The sequence below is a fragment of the Gobio gobio genome, assembly GCF_949357685.1.
Source record: "Gobio gobio genome assembly, chromosome: 20".
NCBI lineage: Eukaryota > Metazoa > Chordata > Actinopteri > Cypriniformes > Gobionidae > Gobio > Gobio gobio.
Window position 1 is genome coordinate 22,812,237 of NC_137113.1, and position 13,217 is coordinate 22,825,453.

Genomic DNA, 13,217 nt, shown 5'->3' on the forward strand with positions numbered 1-13,217 from the left:
TTAACATAATGACGGCACGTCACGACAGAGTTGCGGAGGTTCTGCATGCTACTCGTGCATGCTACTTGAATCGGCTTTGGCCGCGACTCTGGAAGACTTGGAGTTAAGCTTTTATTTGAGAAAAGAACAAAGAACGGCACTGAAGTCATTCTTAAGAAAAGAAGATATGTTCGAAGTTTTGCCTACCGGATACGGCGAAAGTCTATCATCTAACGTTAGCTCGGCTTCGCCTTCTTCTTCGCTCTGGTTGGTTGTGGCGGTCATGACGCTATCCAATTGCATGCAGAGGGAATTTGAAAGACAACCGTTTACCCCGCCCCTCGGATTGAGCCCTGTCAATGGTGAGTTTCCAGACCCAACATCTTGATGTGGGTCTGGTTTGTCAGGCTACATACCCTCCATAGGGGCAGCCATTGCTAACCAAGCCATCACCTGCTGTTAGCATTCCATTGACTCCCATTCATTTTGGTGTCACTTTGACAGCAAATAACTTTACATCTGAGGCGTTTAAAGACTCCATTTGTCTCCATTTGTAAAGACTCATACCCGTATAGACAGGAGGAGAAGCTCGCAGGCAATCTTTTACTGTCTATGATCAATTTAAAATTAAAATAAATAAATACTATGAAAAAAAATGACAAAATAATTAATCAGAATACTTACGAAAAGTTGCTGCTGCTCATGCTCTCCGTCTCTGCAAGATTCGGTGATTCAGATTTCACTTTGCACAACAACTAGAAGACTTAACAACTGTCAGACAGGTTGCTCACGTCACATCTACGTCGTCAAGCTCAGTCTGAGGCTGCGCAGTACGCTCAGCCATCAGGAAGTGAGTGCTTCTACTTGACTTCATGTTTCTCCGTTGAAGTCTATGGGGTGTGTGTCAATTTCTTTTACTATATATGGGGGCCTCAGCTAGCCTGACAAGCCAGACCCACATCAAGATGTTGGGTCTGGAAACTCACCATTGACAGGGCTCAATCCGAGGGGCGGGATAAACAGTTGTCTTTCAAATTCCCTCTGCACGCAATTGGATAGCGCTACAACCAACCAAAGCGAAGAAGAAGGTGAAGCCGAGCTAACGTTAGTTGATAGACTTTCGCCGTATCCGGTAGGCAAAACTTCGAACATATCATCTTTTCTTAAGAATGACTTCAGTGCCGTTCTTTTCTCAAAGAAAAGCTTAACTCCAAGTCTTCCAGAGTCGCGGCCAAAGCCGATTCAAAAGACCGCTGTTCGTCAGCTTTGTTTACAAGTAGTAGCATGCAGAACCTCCGCAACTCTGCCGTGATGTGCCGTCATTGTGTTAAGCCCGTCCACCGACTCTACACGCGCTGTGATTGGCCTGACCAGAGTTTGTTTTTTCCAGCTCTCAGGTCTACCGAATACATTTTCTGCCGCTAGGGTGCGTCTAGCATTCTAGGCTAGGCCTCAGCACCAACACGTGAACAACAACAAACCAAATTCAGCTTCCTTTTTATTAAAAATATTGACAAGACAACCAGCTAAAAAAAAGGTGCCATGCTTCGTCTCGTGGTGCTGTCAGATATTATATTCTTTACAAACAGCGACAACTTCATTGCAGATAAGACACACCGGCTTTGCATTCACAAAACTAGGTAGGATGAATGCATACTGTTAGTTGTCTTTCCATTCTTCTCTGTATGCCCTATTTTCGCAGTCGCCTTTCCTCTTTAGACTCTTTGATGCCATTTTCTCTCACAGGCTAGCTTAATGTCAACATCACTCTGCACGGGACATAATAGCGTACCTCCAGCACACAAACAATTTAAAAAAATACTGCGTCAATTTGGCTACGTCAAATAATTATTACAATCAGTTAGGCTCCATTGTGTAACAAGCAAATTAAAATACACATTTATTATTCACAATAGGAAAGAGGAAATAAAACATTTAATTAAGAGCATGACTCAAACATGCCATTAACGGGCTAATTCAAGTCCTCTTTTATTTTTTGAGTTATTTTTATCCACTCCGCATCTCCCACATGTGTTTTAGCAAGGCAGTCTGTGTTGCAAGTTGGTGAATGAAGATACTTGTCAGGTTACGTGTCACTACTGCTTTATTAATTTATCCAATTTTTTAACAACAGCTCACTACCAGTTACAAAAGACACTGTGACACAGTATGTCACAGGCAATTCTAGTTGTATTTTTCATCAATTCATTATCCCTTAAATTATCCCTTGACTATGTTCTCACCTGCCATCTAGCAGCGATTTTTTGTTTGGCCCAATGCCAAACATACTTGCCAACCCCTGCTGTAGCTCATTTAGGAAGGTGTGCAAAGAGCAGGAATACAGCAAATTTTGTTGCAACAATTGCGTTTCCCTCTCTGTATTTACTGAGCACTATTGCCATTGATATCAATGATTCAGTGCTACTAGCTTACAGGGTTGAATATAAAGGGCATAAGGTCTAAGAGCATGGTCTAAAGCGCATGGCGCAAGTGCACATAGGGCATGTCCGAAATTCACTTTTGCTAGTTTAACGACAGGAAAAATGGTTGGCGCGCCCGCCGCATGGTCTAAAAGGGTTGCACAATTCTCTTAAAGGGTTAGTTCACCCAAAAATGAAAATTCTGTCATTAATTACTCACCCTCATGTTGTTGGACACCCATCAGACCTCCGTTCACATTCGGAACACAAATGAAGATATTTTAGTTGAAAGCTGATGGCTGAGAAAGGCTTCAGATAGGCCTCCATTGGCATTCAGTACATTGACACTTCCAAGATCCATGAAAGGCACTTAAAACGTCGTTACAAAGTCCATCTCACCACAGTGGCTCTACAATAATTTTACGATGCGACGACAATAGTTTTTGTGCGCAAAAAAAATCAAAATAACACCTTTATCCAACTTGTTCTCGACTTCCGTGTGTGCCTCCACGACGCATGCGCGAGAATATGACGTAGCGCCGGCGTTCGGGAATCCATGAAATACACGCTTCAGCCCCATTTTGAGAACTACGCCAGGACCTAAAGCACGATCAATGTAGAATCCAACAGCTTAGACACGCGCGTCTTCCTCTGCTCGTAAACAAATCGCTTCTGGGTCATATGTCCGAACGACGGATCTGCGTCATATTCTCGCGCATGCGTCGTGGATACTAGGTGATTGGCAACAATCCACCTGAACCAGGGCTGAACAATTAATTGCATTTGCGATAATATCGCGATATGATAAAACACGATTTTTTAACCGCATAGGGCTGTGATTGCAATCTGGTCACGTGACACGCGATTCTGAGCTTTGATTTTAACTGCAGGTGCGCGATGGTTTTCCGTTTCAAATGCTCGCACTGTGCTTTGTGAAGAGTGCTCATGCATGCGACATGTGTGCGTCTCGAAATGCTTTTATGACGCAAAATTAATGTTAACACAGTCAGTAATATCTTAAGGAATTAAACAGACAGGACAAACCACATCTCATAATTCAAAAGAGGTCTGTGAATTAGAGCGAGTGCAGATATCCCGCTGTCTATGATGTCATCATTAACAATCAAGCAACAGTAAAGCTGAGAAAGAGAAAAATCCCTCACCTGATAGCACTCTTTGTTCATTGCTTGTAATAGGTTTTTTGTTCCTCTTTATTATTTACTAGCTTTTATGTTTTGCAGCTATTTTAGTTTATATATTTAAAATTATTAACATGCAATTGTTTTAATTAAATGTTTTAATGTGTAATTATTTAAAAAAGTACTTATAACTACATATATAATAATAAAAAAAGATTAAGTTTTATTAATACGATTAATTTATAAGAAAAAAAGTTAAAGAATTGTTTTAGAATTGGATTGTTACTCGAATCGAAATCGGATCGTGAGGTGCCTAAAGATTCCCACCATTACTATACAATGATTTATTGTTGAATAATACAGAAGATAAAGATAAAATAAATAAAAATCGCATATTAAAATCGCAATTGCAATATTGGTAAAAAAAAAAACAAATTTGATTATTTTCCAAAATCGTTCAGCCCTAGCCTGAACACCTCGTTTTCAGATCAGCACGCCCATGGGCGAACAGATGGGCGCGAGTACATTTGCCATTTAAACAATGTGGCACATGACATGAAAATGATAACTGCGACAGGATGAAACTAGCCAAGAACACTTGCCGCATTGCACCGGGTATATGATAGGGCCCAAAGTCTTACAGACTGTCAAAATACCACACAACATGAGCTGTGAACTCTTTAACATGGGCTTGAGACTATTGGTCTTTTACTACATATTGTAAATAAAAAAATGAATGTTGAAGAGAAAGATTTTAAACACGATGGGGTGGTTCTCCATTACTATATAAAAACGTATGCGCGCGTGTGCGTGCACGCAATTTAACATGCACTAACTTGGGTGGAGGTTTGATCTCCCTCCAGATCTGGCTTTTTGCACTCTTACGAAGAAAATTCTGAGGGGAGCCTTAATTGAAAAATCATGTTCGCTCTCCTTCTCTGCCTCAACCACAGGCTGAACCCATCACCTCTGGAAAAAAAAACTGCCTCTTTCCTTTTTTTCCTCTGTGACATCCACTGTGCTTAAGTTTAGTGCCATTTTCACAGGCATTAGCTCGCAGCTGACAAGGCTGTATGAATCATTTCACCAACCCCTGATCCATCTGTCAAATCGATATGAAAAACAGAGTTGCATTTAGAGTGCAATCCATTCGCAAACAAAGCATACAGGAGAAAAAAGAAGTGTGTCCAAAGCATGTAAGTATTTTTCTGAATTGTGTCCTTATAACATGCAGGGATCACTACAGATACCCTCAGGTGCATCCAATAAAAACCTTGGATCAACCTCCACTTAAACAATACCAATAAAATATCTCATTCTCATGTTGTGTTCTTTGGTTTCATCTGCATCATTTACTTCAAGGTACAATAAGTTACAGAAACAAAAACCATCCATGTAAAAGTTCTGCTAATAAAATTACTGCTGACTACCTGCCAAAGTCGAATGATTTCGCTAAGAGCAAAATAAAGGCTATCCAGCCAGGAAAAAATTGACAACTGTGCTTGCATATTCCACATTAAGAAACTAACCAAATGCAATTTGCAAACCACACATAGTTTAACAACTGTCTGGAGTTGTTAACTTCCATCAAGTGGGCACCAATGTTTTAAACAAATGCAATTACATAGATTTAAACCTCCTCAATGCATCTCAAATTTAATAAGCAAGCATTCAAACAGCTGACGGTGCAAATAAAGAATCAACCTAAAAGCACTGCTGTCTCCAAATGAAGTCACAAAGACAGCAAAAGGAATGAGTGGATGAAAAACAAAGACATGACCCTTCCTAACCTTAAACGGATGCGTTTTTTTCTGCTGTGACCCACTTTCACAAGTACATGCAAGCCAATGACTCAAGTACATTAACAGTTGTGGCCCGCATTAGAGGACAATGTCTTCATTAGGCCTTAGAAACAAACTGTTTTTCCCAGCGTTCTCCAGAATTCATGTGGCCCACTGCCAGAGAACATTCTGAGCGATCAACACATCTGGGATCCTCATGTGAGCACCAAGTATACGTTTTTAACTACGTGTGTCTGGGCAGAAGGTATGTCAGTGTGTAAATATGGCACTAAGTCAGTCTATGGTGAAGCTGTGTATGATTGTGTTTATACTTTGCAGTGAGAAGCTTTAAAGGGGTCATATCATAAGGGATCAGATTTTCCTTGAACTTTCCAGGTAGAGTTCAGTGTACTACGAAAACATACTGTAACTTTCAAAACTTCCACCCTGTGGAAAAAAAATAAAAAACATTTATTGAAATTAAGCTGCATGTATCCTGCTACTTCTGTAACTTTTAAACATCAGACAAATTAACATCGGCAATGGAATTCAGAAGTGTGACCTGCCAAGAGATAGTGATGTTATATGGAGAAAGATACTATTATTTCTAACAACAAATGAACAAAAACAATTACATGAGAAAAACGTTGTGCTGTTGCTGGCTGAGTAGCACATACTGCTCTGCACTTCCTTCTGAAGGAAGGAAAACATCGTTATTTTTAACAAGATCGCAAACCATTTTTCCAAAGGTTATGTCCAGGCAAAATCTTTCAATGGAGAAACCAAAGACACACACATCTAGCTACAGTATGGCCTACAAGCAAAATGCAAAAGCCAGGTGCTTGTTGTGCTACAGTTCATACTGTTTCGCAATCTGTTCTCAACAGTGAGGTCCACCCCAGCTGCTCCTCATCCCAGTGCAGGGGGGAGATTTGAGGCCCCACACCGGTTCACGCTGCCTTCAAACCCCAGTGCTGGGTCTCTAACAATGATGTCAGCCTCTGCACTTATGCAACAGGGTCAGCCATTACTCAGAAAGAAAGCAGGAGGGTCTACAGAGAAGTTTTGCTCTGGTAGAACACTGGGACCGTGTAAAAGAAAGCTCAGGGGCACTAGAGAGGGAACTCTTTTTCTCATTAAATGTTCTAATTTTTGATTATAGAAAGATCAATTGTATCTGTAACTTTTAATGAGACTATTATGTTTATATAATATTGTAGGCAAATATTTATTTGTACATGTTTTCATTTTGTTCCACACAGCTCCTCAGAGACATAGTAGCATTGCCGGGTTAGTTAAATAGTATGGTTTAAAAAGGAGAAATGAAGACAAATAAACTCAATGCTGTGCGTACTGTATTCCTGTTATATGATAAAAAACAATGACAGCCTTTGTGAAGGAAATCACTATATTAATCAAGGGGTAACACAAAGTACTGTTGGTGAAATGAAAACAATAGAGTCTCACTGACTGGGGGGTGTTTTGGTGCTCTCTCCTTGCCCAGGCCGGAGCAGGACTACAGCTGCTTTATCTTGTTCAGAAAACTGATCTTCATTCTGTATAATAAGCAGTTGCTTCAGAAGGCCCTGAGGGTTAAGTCTGCTGAATGATGGGTACGGATATTACTGTGCCAACATCGACACATGGTCCTACCCCAAATAAGCAGACCTATAGAAGTGTGTGTGAACTGAAACATCAAAGCAAAACTGATGCATTACTCATGCATTTTCGCATGTAAATATATGGCTTAAAAAATATCCATCCTAAAATACAAAGTACAAAAAAAACTGTTTTGTAAAACATTTTAGGTCCCACTGTTAATTTAAAACAAAGACGTGAATGTCTGAAAAACCACAATGGTACCACATCAGTAATTGAGCAATATAACATTTTCAGTATCATTATATCAGTTTATTATTAACTAAAAGTAAAACTATTAAAATGATATTGAAATATTTGAATGCTTCCAAACCACAATCTGATTCTGACTTGATGCTGCCTGAATCATAAATCACACCATGTTTGTTCGTTGGCCAGAGAAGAAGTGGCCTATCAACTGAGCCTGGTTCCTCTTAAGGTTTTTTTTCTCCATTCTATCACCTGATGGTAGTTTGGGTTCCTTGCCACTGTCGCCTCTGACTTGCTTAGGGGATTTAAAGTCTAAATTTACTCACATTTGTAATACTTTGGTGAGTTAATAAACACTTATTATTCAACAATATCATTGATTTGACTGCACGGGTGACACCATTGGATGAGAATTGGGAACTGAACTGAGCTGGATAATGACCACAGTTTTCTACAGAACTGCTTTATAGATTAAACAAACTAACTTAATAATTGATGATCTTTACGGAACAATCAACTTCAGCTGAACAATGACACTATTTTCTTTTAGAGCTGCTGTACAGCGTAAATTAACTCTGTATGCATCATTGAATAATTTTCCTGTTGTCCTATTCCTGTAAAGCTGCTTTGAAACCATCTGTATTGTTGTATTATGAAGCGCTATATAAATAAAGGTGACTTGACTTGAAATAAAGATGAAATAACATACACCAATCAGGGGCATAACATTATGACCGGTGAAGTGTATTACACTGATTATCTCTTCATCACAGCACCTGTTAGTGGGTGGGATATTTTAGGCAGCAGGTGAACATTGTCCTCAAAGTTGATGTGTTAGAGGCAGGAAAAATGGGCAAACGTAAGGATTTGAGCGAGTTTGACTAGGGCCAAATTGTGGCGACTGGGTCAGAGAACCTCTAAAACTGCAGCTCTTGTGGGGTGTTCCCGGTCTACAGTGGTCAGTAGTATCTATCAACAGTGGTCCAAGGAAGGAACAGTGGTATATAGCTCAATTTGCTCAAGTTAATGCTGGATCTGATAGAAAGGTGTCAGAATATACAGTGCATCGCAGTTTTTTTTTTGCGTATGGGGCTGCATAGATGCAGACCAGTCAGGGTGCCTATGCTGACCCCTGTCCACCGCCGAAAGTGCCAACAGTGGGCATGTGAGCATCAGAACTGGGCCACGGAGCAATGAAAGAAGGTGGCCTGGTCTGATGAATCACGTTTTCTTTTACATTACATGGATGGCCGGGTGCGTGTGCATGAAAGAGGCCACAGCCACCAGGGAATACCGTTTCGCTTACCTGGGGAACACATGGCACCAGGGTGCACTATGGGAACTGGGAAGAAGGCAAGCTGGCGGTGTGATGCTTTAGGCAATGTTCTGCTGGGAAACCTTGGGTCCTTCCATCCATGTGGATGTTACTTTGACATGTACCACCTACCTAAGCATTGTTGCAGACCATGTACACCCTTTCATAGAAACGGTATTCCCTAGAGGCTGTGGCCTCTTTCAGCAGAATAATGCGCCCTGCCACAAAGCAAAAATGGTTAAGGAATGGTTTGAGGAGCACAACAATGAGTTTGAGGTGTTGACTTGGCCTCCAAATCTCCAGATCTCAATCCAATCGAGTATCTTGTGGGATGTGTTGAACAAACAAGTCCGATCCATGGAGGTCCCTCCTTGCAACTTACAGGACTTAAAGGATCTGCTGCTAACATCTTGGTGCCAGACACCACAGCACACCTTCAAGGGTCTAGTGGAGTCCATGCCTCGACAGGTCAGGGCTGTTTTGGCAGCAAAAGGGGGACCAACACAATATTAGGAAGGTGATCATAATGTTATGCCTGCTTGCAGTGTGTGTATATATATATATACACCTTTAAAAAGTGAACCAATTAATACAAATTATAGACTTAAAATGATTTGCAGCAGAAAAGGAAGGAGCTTTGAGCAGAACATATACATTACAACAGTCACATGACTCGAGTACCACAGACGGAAAGTGAGGTTAACCATAAACTTGCTAGACTAGACATCCTGTTCTGTAATCCACATCATGCTCCTTCCACTGGCTGATTTTGCTGAAATTTAACAGCCTATGGAAAGACAGCTTTGTTATGAAACATAAGAGCTGTGATCAGTCACAAGGCAAAGCTCCCCTGATCATCACAGTGATGAAAACAAATACGGATGGACAGTTGACTCTAGTTCGGAGAATGAAAAATGAGATCGGCCCATTCCTACTGGAGAAAACATTTGCGCTCGTCTTATTAAAATACATATTTTGAAAACGACAAGAATGATCAGCTCTACAGATTATAAAATAAAAATAATGAATGGGGGGGGGGGGTCATATAAATTTTTTTAAATATACATTTTAGCCTACTTTCTCCCTGATGGAGAGACGGTCATGTCATATCAGTAAAGATGCTGAACATTTAATCTCTTTGGAGTATAAAACAGACCTACATTACAGAGCAAATTCTCTGTTTCAATCCACACCAATCTCGAAGCCCTTCATTTTCCTCACTCTCTCTCTCTCGCTCTCGTTGAAGATCTATGCTAATAGCTGCCAGCATTACAAAACCCATTAAACTCAGACTTTAAAGGCCAAGCAGGAAATCGTTAGGACTCAGTCAGGAGGGCTTCCAAATGCAACCCAGACACACCCTGAATACAAGTAAAGGAACTGAAAGCAATATGTTCTTATTATTGCTGTGCCATTGTTCTATACCTTTAGCCTATGAGTATAAGCCATTTCTCAAACAAACTGACTTGACATCCTGCTAAAACAAATAATGCAGAAGGTATGAGCTAGAATAAGTTTCTTACATCCTGTATAAATGCAAAACAAGTGTACTTAATTCAAATGTGAGGGTAAGCGATTACTTGCATTTATTACTGACATTGGTTTACAGTAAGGGCTCTTTGGCATGGACAGATCACTATTCACAAATGTAATTTGTCAGTCAGCCATATGCATTTAGGTCACCATCTTTAATAAAATATGTGATAGAAAAAAAATGTAACTGAGGAACTTTAAATGCAACTTAAAATTAAAAATGTTAGTGGATTAAAAAGATTTTAGGTTAAAACTTGAATGGTAGCGTATCTTATGCCCTTAAGTGGTCAACTTTTTATTGAAGTCCCCCTGTAGTCAATAATTTTATCCCTTAAAACTCATCACCAAAATTACAAATTTCCTGTGAAAAAAAGTTATTAGTGCCTTAAAATAGCCAGAATGTACACCATTGCTTCATTTAGTATACGCAGATCTGTGAATATGCAAAGGAGTCGTCTACAAGTCGATGTCAGAATGGTAATGCGTTTTATGTATTGCACTCTACAATGTCAGACATATAACAATAATTAATATGATTAGCCTTTTGCTTGACTACATTATCAAACAGCTAATAGTGTGTTGCTAATGTTTAAAAATCAGAATCCTTAGAAGCGCTTTGAACATTACAGAACATAAGTGGAGAAAGGCATAGTTCATCATAACATCGTAATATACATCATATACATAATTCACCCGCTATATAGCTAAATGTACCCGATTTTTCATATCAACAGAAAAATATACCATTATAACCCGGCTTCACTTGAGACTCTGCTTGAGAGCATTGTTAAAGGGGTACTTCAGCGCTAGGGAGATGGATGTGTATTTAAACTGGGTCATTTATGTAGTAAAAATGTGAAGTTATTTTTGAATTTGGTGCCTTCTAGACTGAGAATAGACAGAAAATGTATTTTTGTCTCATGTGGATGAAAGACAACAACTCCCAGAATGCACTTGCTTCGCTGCCCTACGAGGCCACTCCGAACACCGTCGTTTTGATCTTCATAGTAATACAATCATTTCGTTCAGTTAGAGAATAAACACTACAATTAAAAACTGAACTTGTCTTTTCAATAAAGTGTGAGTGAGCCGAATGAAAGTCACGGCACAGACGCAGCAGTGTCAGATTTCATTCATCACGAAGAGCTGAGATAACGTTAAGCGCCAGTATGGCACGTTTTCTGATCGCATATGGAAGCTAAACTATACCAGGAATTCATTTAAAAGTTGAAACACTCACTTTGCTCTGCATCGCACCGTTATGAATGTCCGTGCGGCCTACAAAGCCTAATGCTAAATCACTGAAGTTACCCTTTAATGATTTGCTAAAGCCCACCCGCACGTTGACGTGATTGGTTACAAGGTAGTTTGTGACGTCAGAAACTCCAGCGGTTTTTGAGACCGTCTTTGGTTTACTGCAGTTTTAAGGAGAAAATACTCAGCAATGGTGTTGACTTATGAATGAGCACATGGTTTGTCTTAAAGCATATAAAAAACAGACATATTAACGTCATTAAAAACTTGATACATGAAACTTTAAATACAAATATTACATACAGTCTCTAAAACTGCTTGCCTATTTCTAAACTGATTTTCTAAATTTTGTTTAATGTAGTTTTAAATGTCACCATGCAGAACAACTTGCCATAACTATTCAGGCCAACGGCCTACATGTAAAAATGAAGTTGTTTCAGGCAGAACTAAATAAATAAAAGTAACACTAAAGTCATAAGGCTGCGTCATTGGTGGTGTTATACTGTATTAGATCAATGCAAATGAGACTGGATCATAAAAGAATCCAGTGCAGTCAGTGCAACAAAGGCTGGTATTATTTTGTTAGACTTTGTGCAGACTGTATGTACATAAATATGGACATACCTGTGCAAAAAGGCTCTTAAACTACAAATACTTTAACACTGACTTGTATACAACTAATGGAGTAAAATTTAAGATTTTGAATGCAAAAGAACACACACACACACACACACACACACACACAGTCACATCATAAGAGCATCAGGCATCAAGTGTCACGTTATTTTCTCTGCTTTGAGAACTGCATCTCCCCAGGAGCGCGCTTCATGACCGCGCACCCCAGCTGGGAAACATGTAGTGTATCAAGTAACGGGAGCGACCCATCCTTTAGCCACAAATTATGAAGGACAAACAGACCACTGGGTACGCTTCACGTGGCGCTTCGTAACCTCACCCTATATCTACCTTACGGATAAACTTCGATAAAGTTTATCACTTCAGTTCACGGTCTATTTTGCACACTTTTCACGTGTGAGCACAACTATCATTCAATTGCTGGCACACGGGAGCGCGCATCCTCATCCTATCCGCTGTTACACACAAGAAACCTTGATGTGAACTCCTGAAACAATTACAAAATGATAGCCCAACTAACTTACCGTTTAACTGCAGCGCTTAAAGTAACACTAAATAAATAAATACATAATACCTGCGATTCAAAAATCTCTCGAGACCGCTAAACAAAATGACAAAACAAAAACAAATCACCAACAGGCTTGAGGAGAAACAGCTTTGGTTCATTAACATATTTATTAATTACTCAAGAGTATTTAAACAGAACTCTATTTATGCTTTGTTTATTGTTCTGCTAATTGCTAAAAACAAGACAAAACTCACTTGGGGATTTGAGCACAAGCGAAATCCAAATGTGTGCAAACAATTAATTTAACAACTTACCCGCGGGGTCCTTCTCACTGATGTTTAGGGTTTATTTCCAAACTGTAACGTTAGTTCGTTATTACTAAAGCGTCATCAAAGAATATCTCAACAAACAACTTGATAAACGGATGATTTGCGTGAGTGCAGAGAAACCGCGCACGCGCCCGTCTGTCATTCACGCTCGCTAGAGCGCGCCTCGAACTTGCATTTGTCCTCAACAGCAGCTTCCGGGAGACGTGAGCTTAATCTTAAAGGAATAGTTGATCCACCCCCAAAAAATGATCTGTCATAATTTGACCACCAGACTTTTAAAACTTTCTTTGTTTTAAAAGGGTGTACTTTCTTTGACTTTCGTTGTTCTGTAGAACACTAAAGGAGATATTATACAAAATGTTAGGGACTTATTTGTTCATGACATCGAATGGTTACTGTACTGAGGTGACTCAATCATACATCTGTTTTTGTTGCTTTTTGGACTGGAAAAACATGAGGGTGAGTAAATGATATA

At 39.7% G+C, this 13,217-nt stretch overlaps 1 protein-coding gene across 5 annotated transcripts in view; it reads right to left on the reverse strand.

Moving 5' to 3' along the window:
- Positions 1–12,931, reverse strand: part of svila (supervillin a) — a 95,404-nt gene extending 82,473 nt beyond the window's left edge. For all 5 annotated transcript variants that reach the window (XM_079845829.1, XM_079845828.1, XM_079845827.1 and 2 more), the window contains exon 1: positions 12,728–12,931. The gene's annotated coding sequence lies outside the window, so the exon portion shown is untranslated. The remainder of the gene's footprint in view (positions 1–12,727) is intronic.
- Between the last annotated feature and the right edge of the window lie 286 nt (positions 12,932–13,217).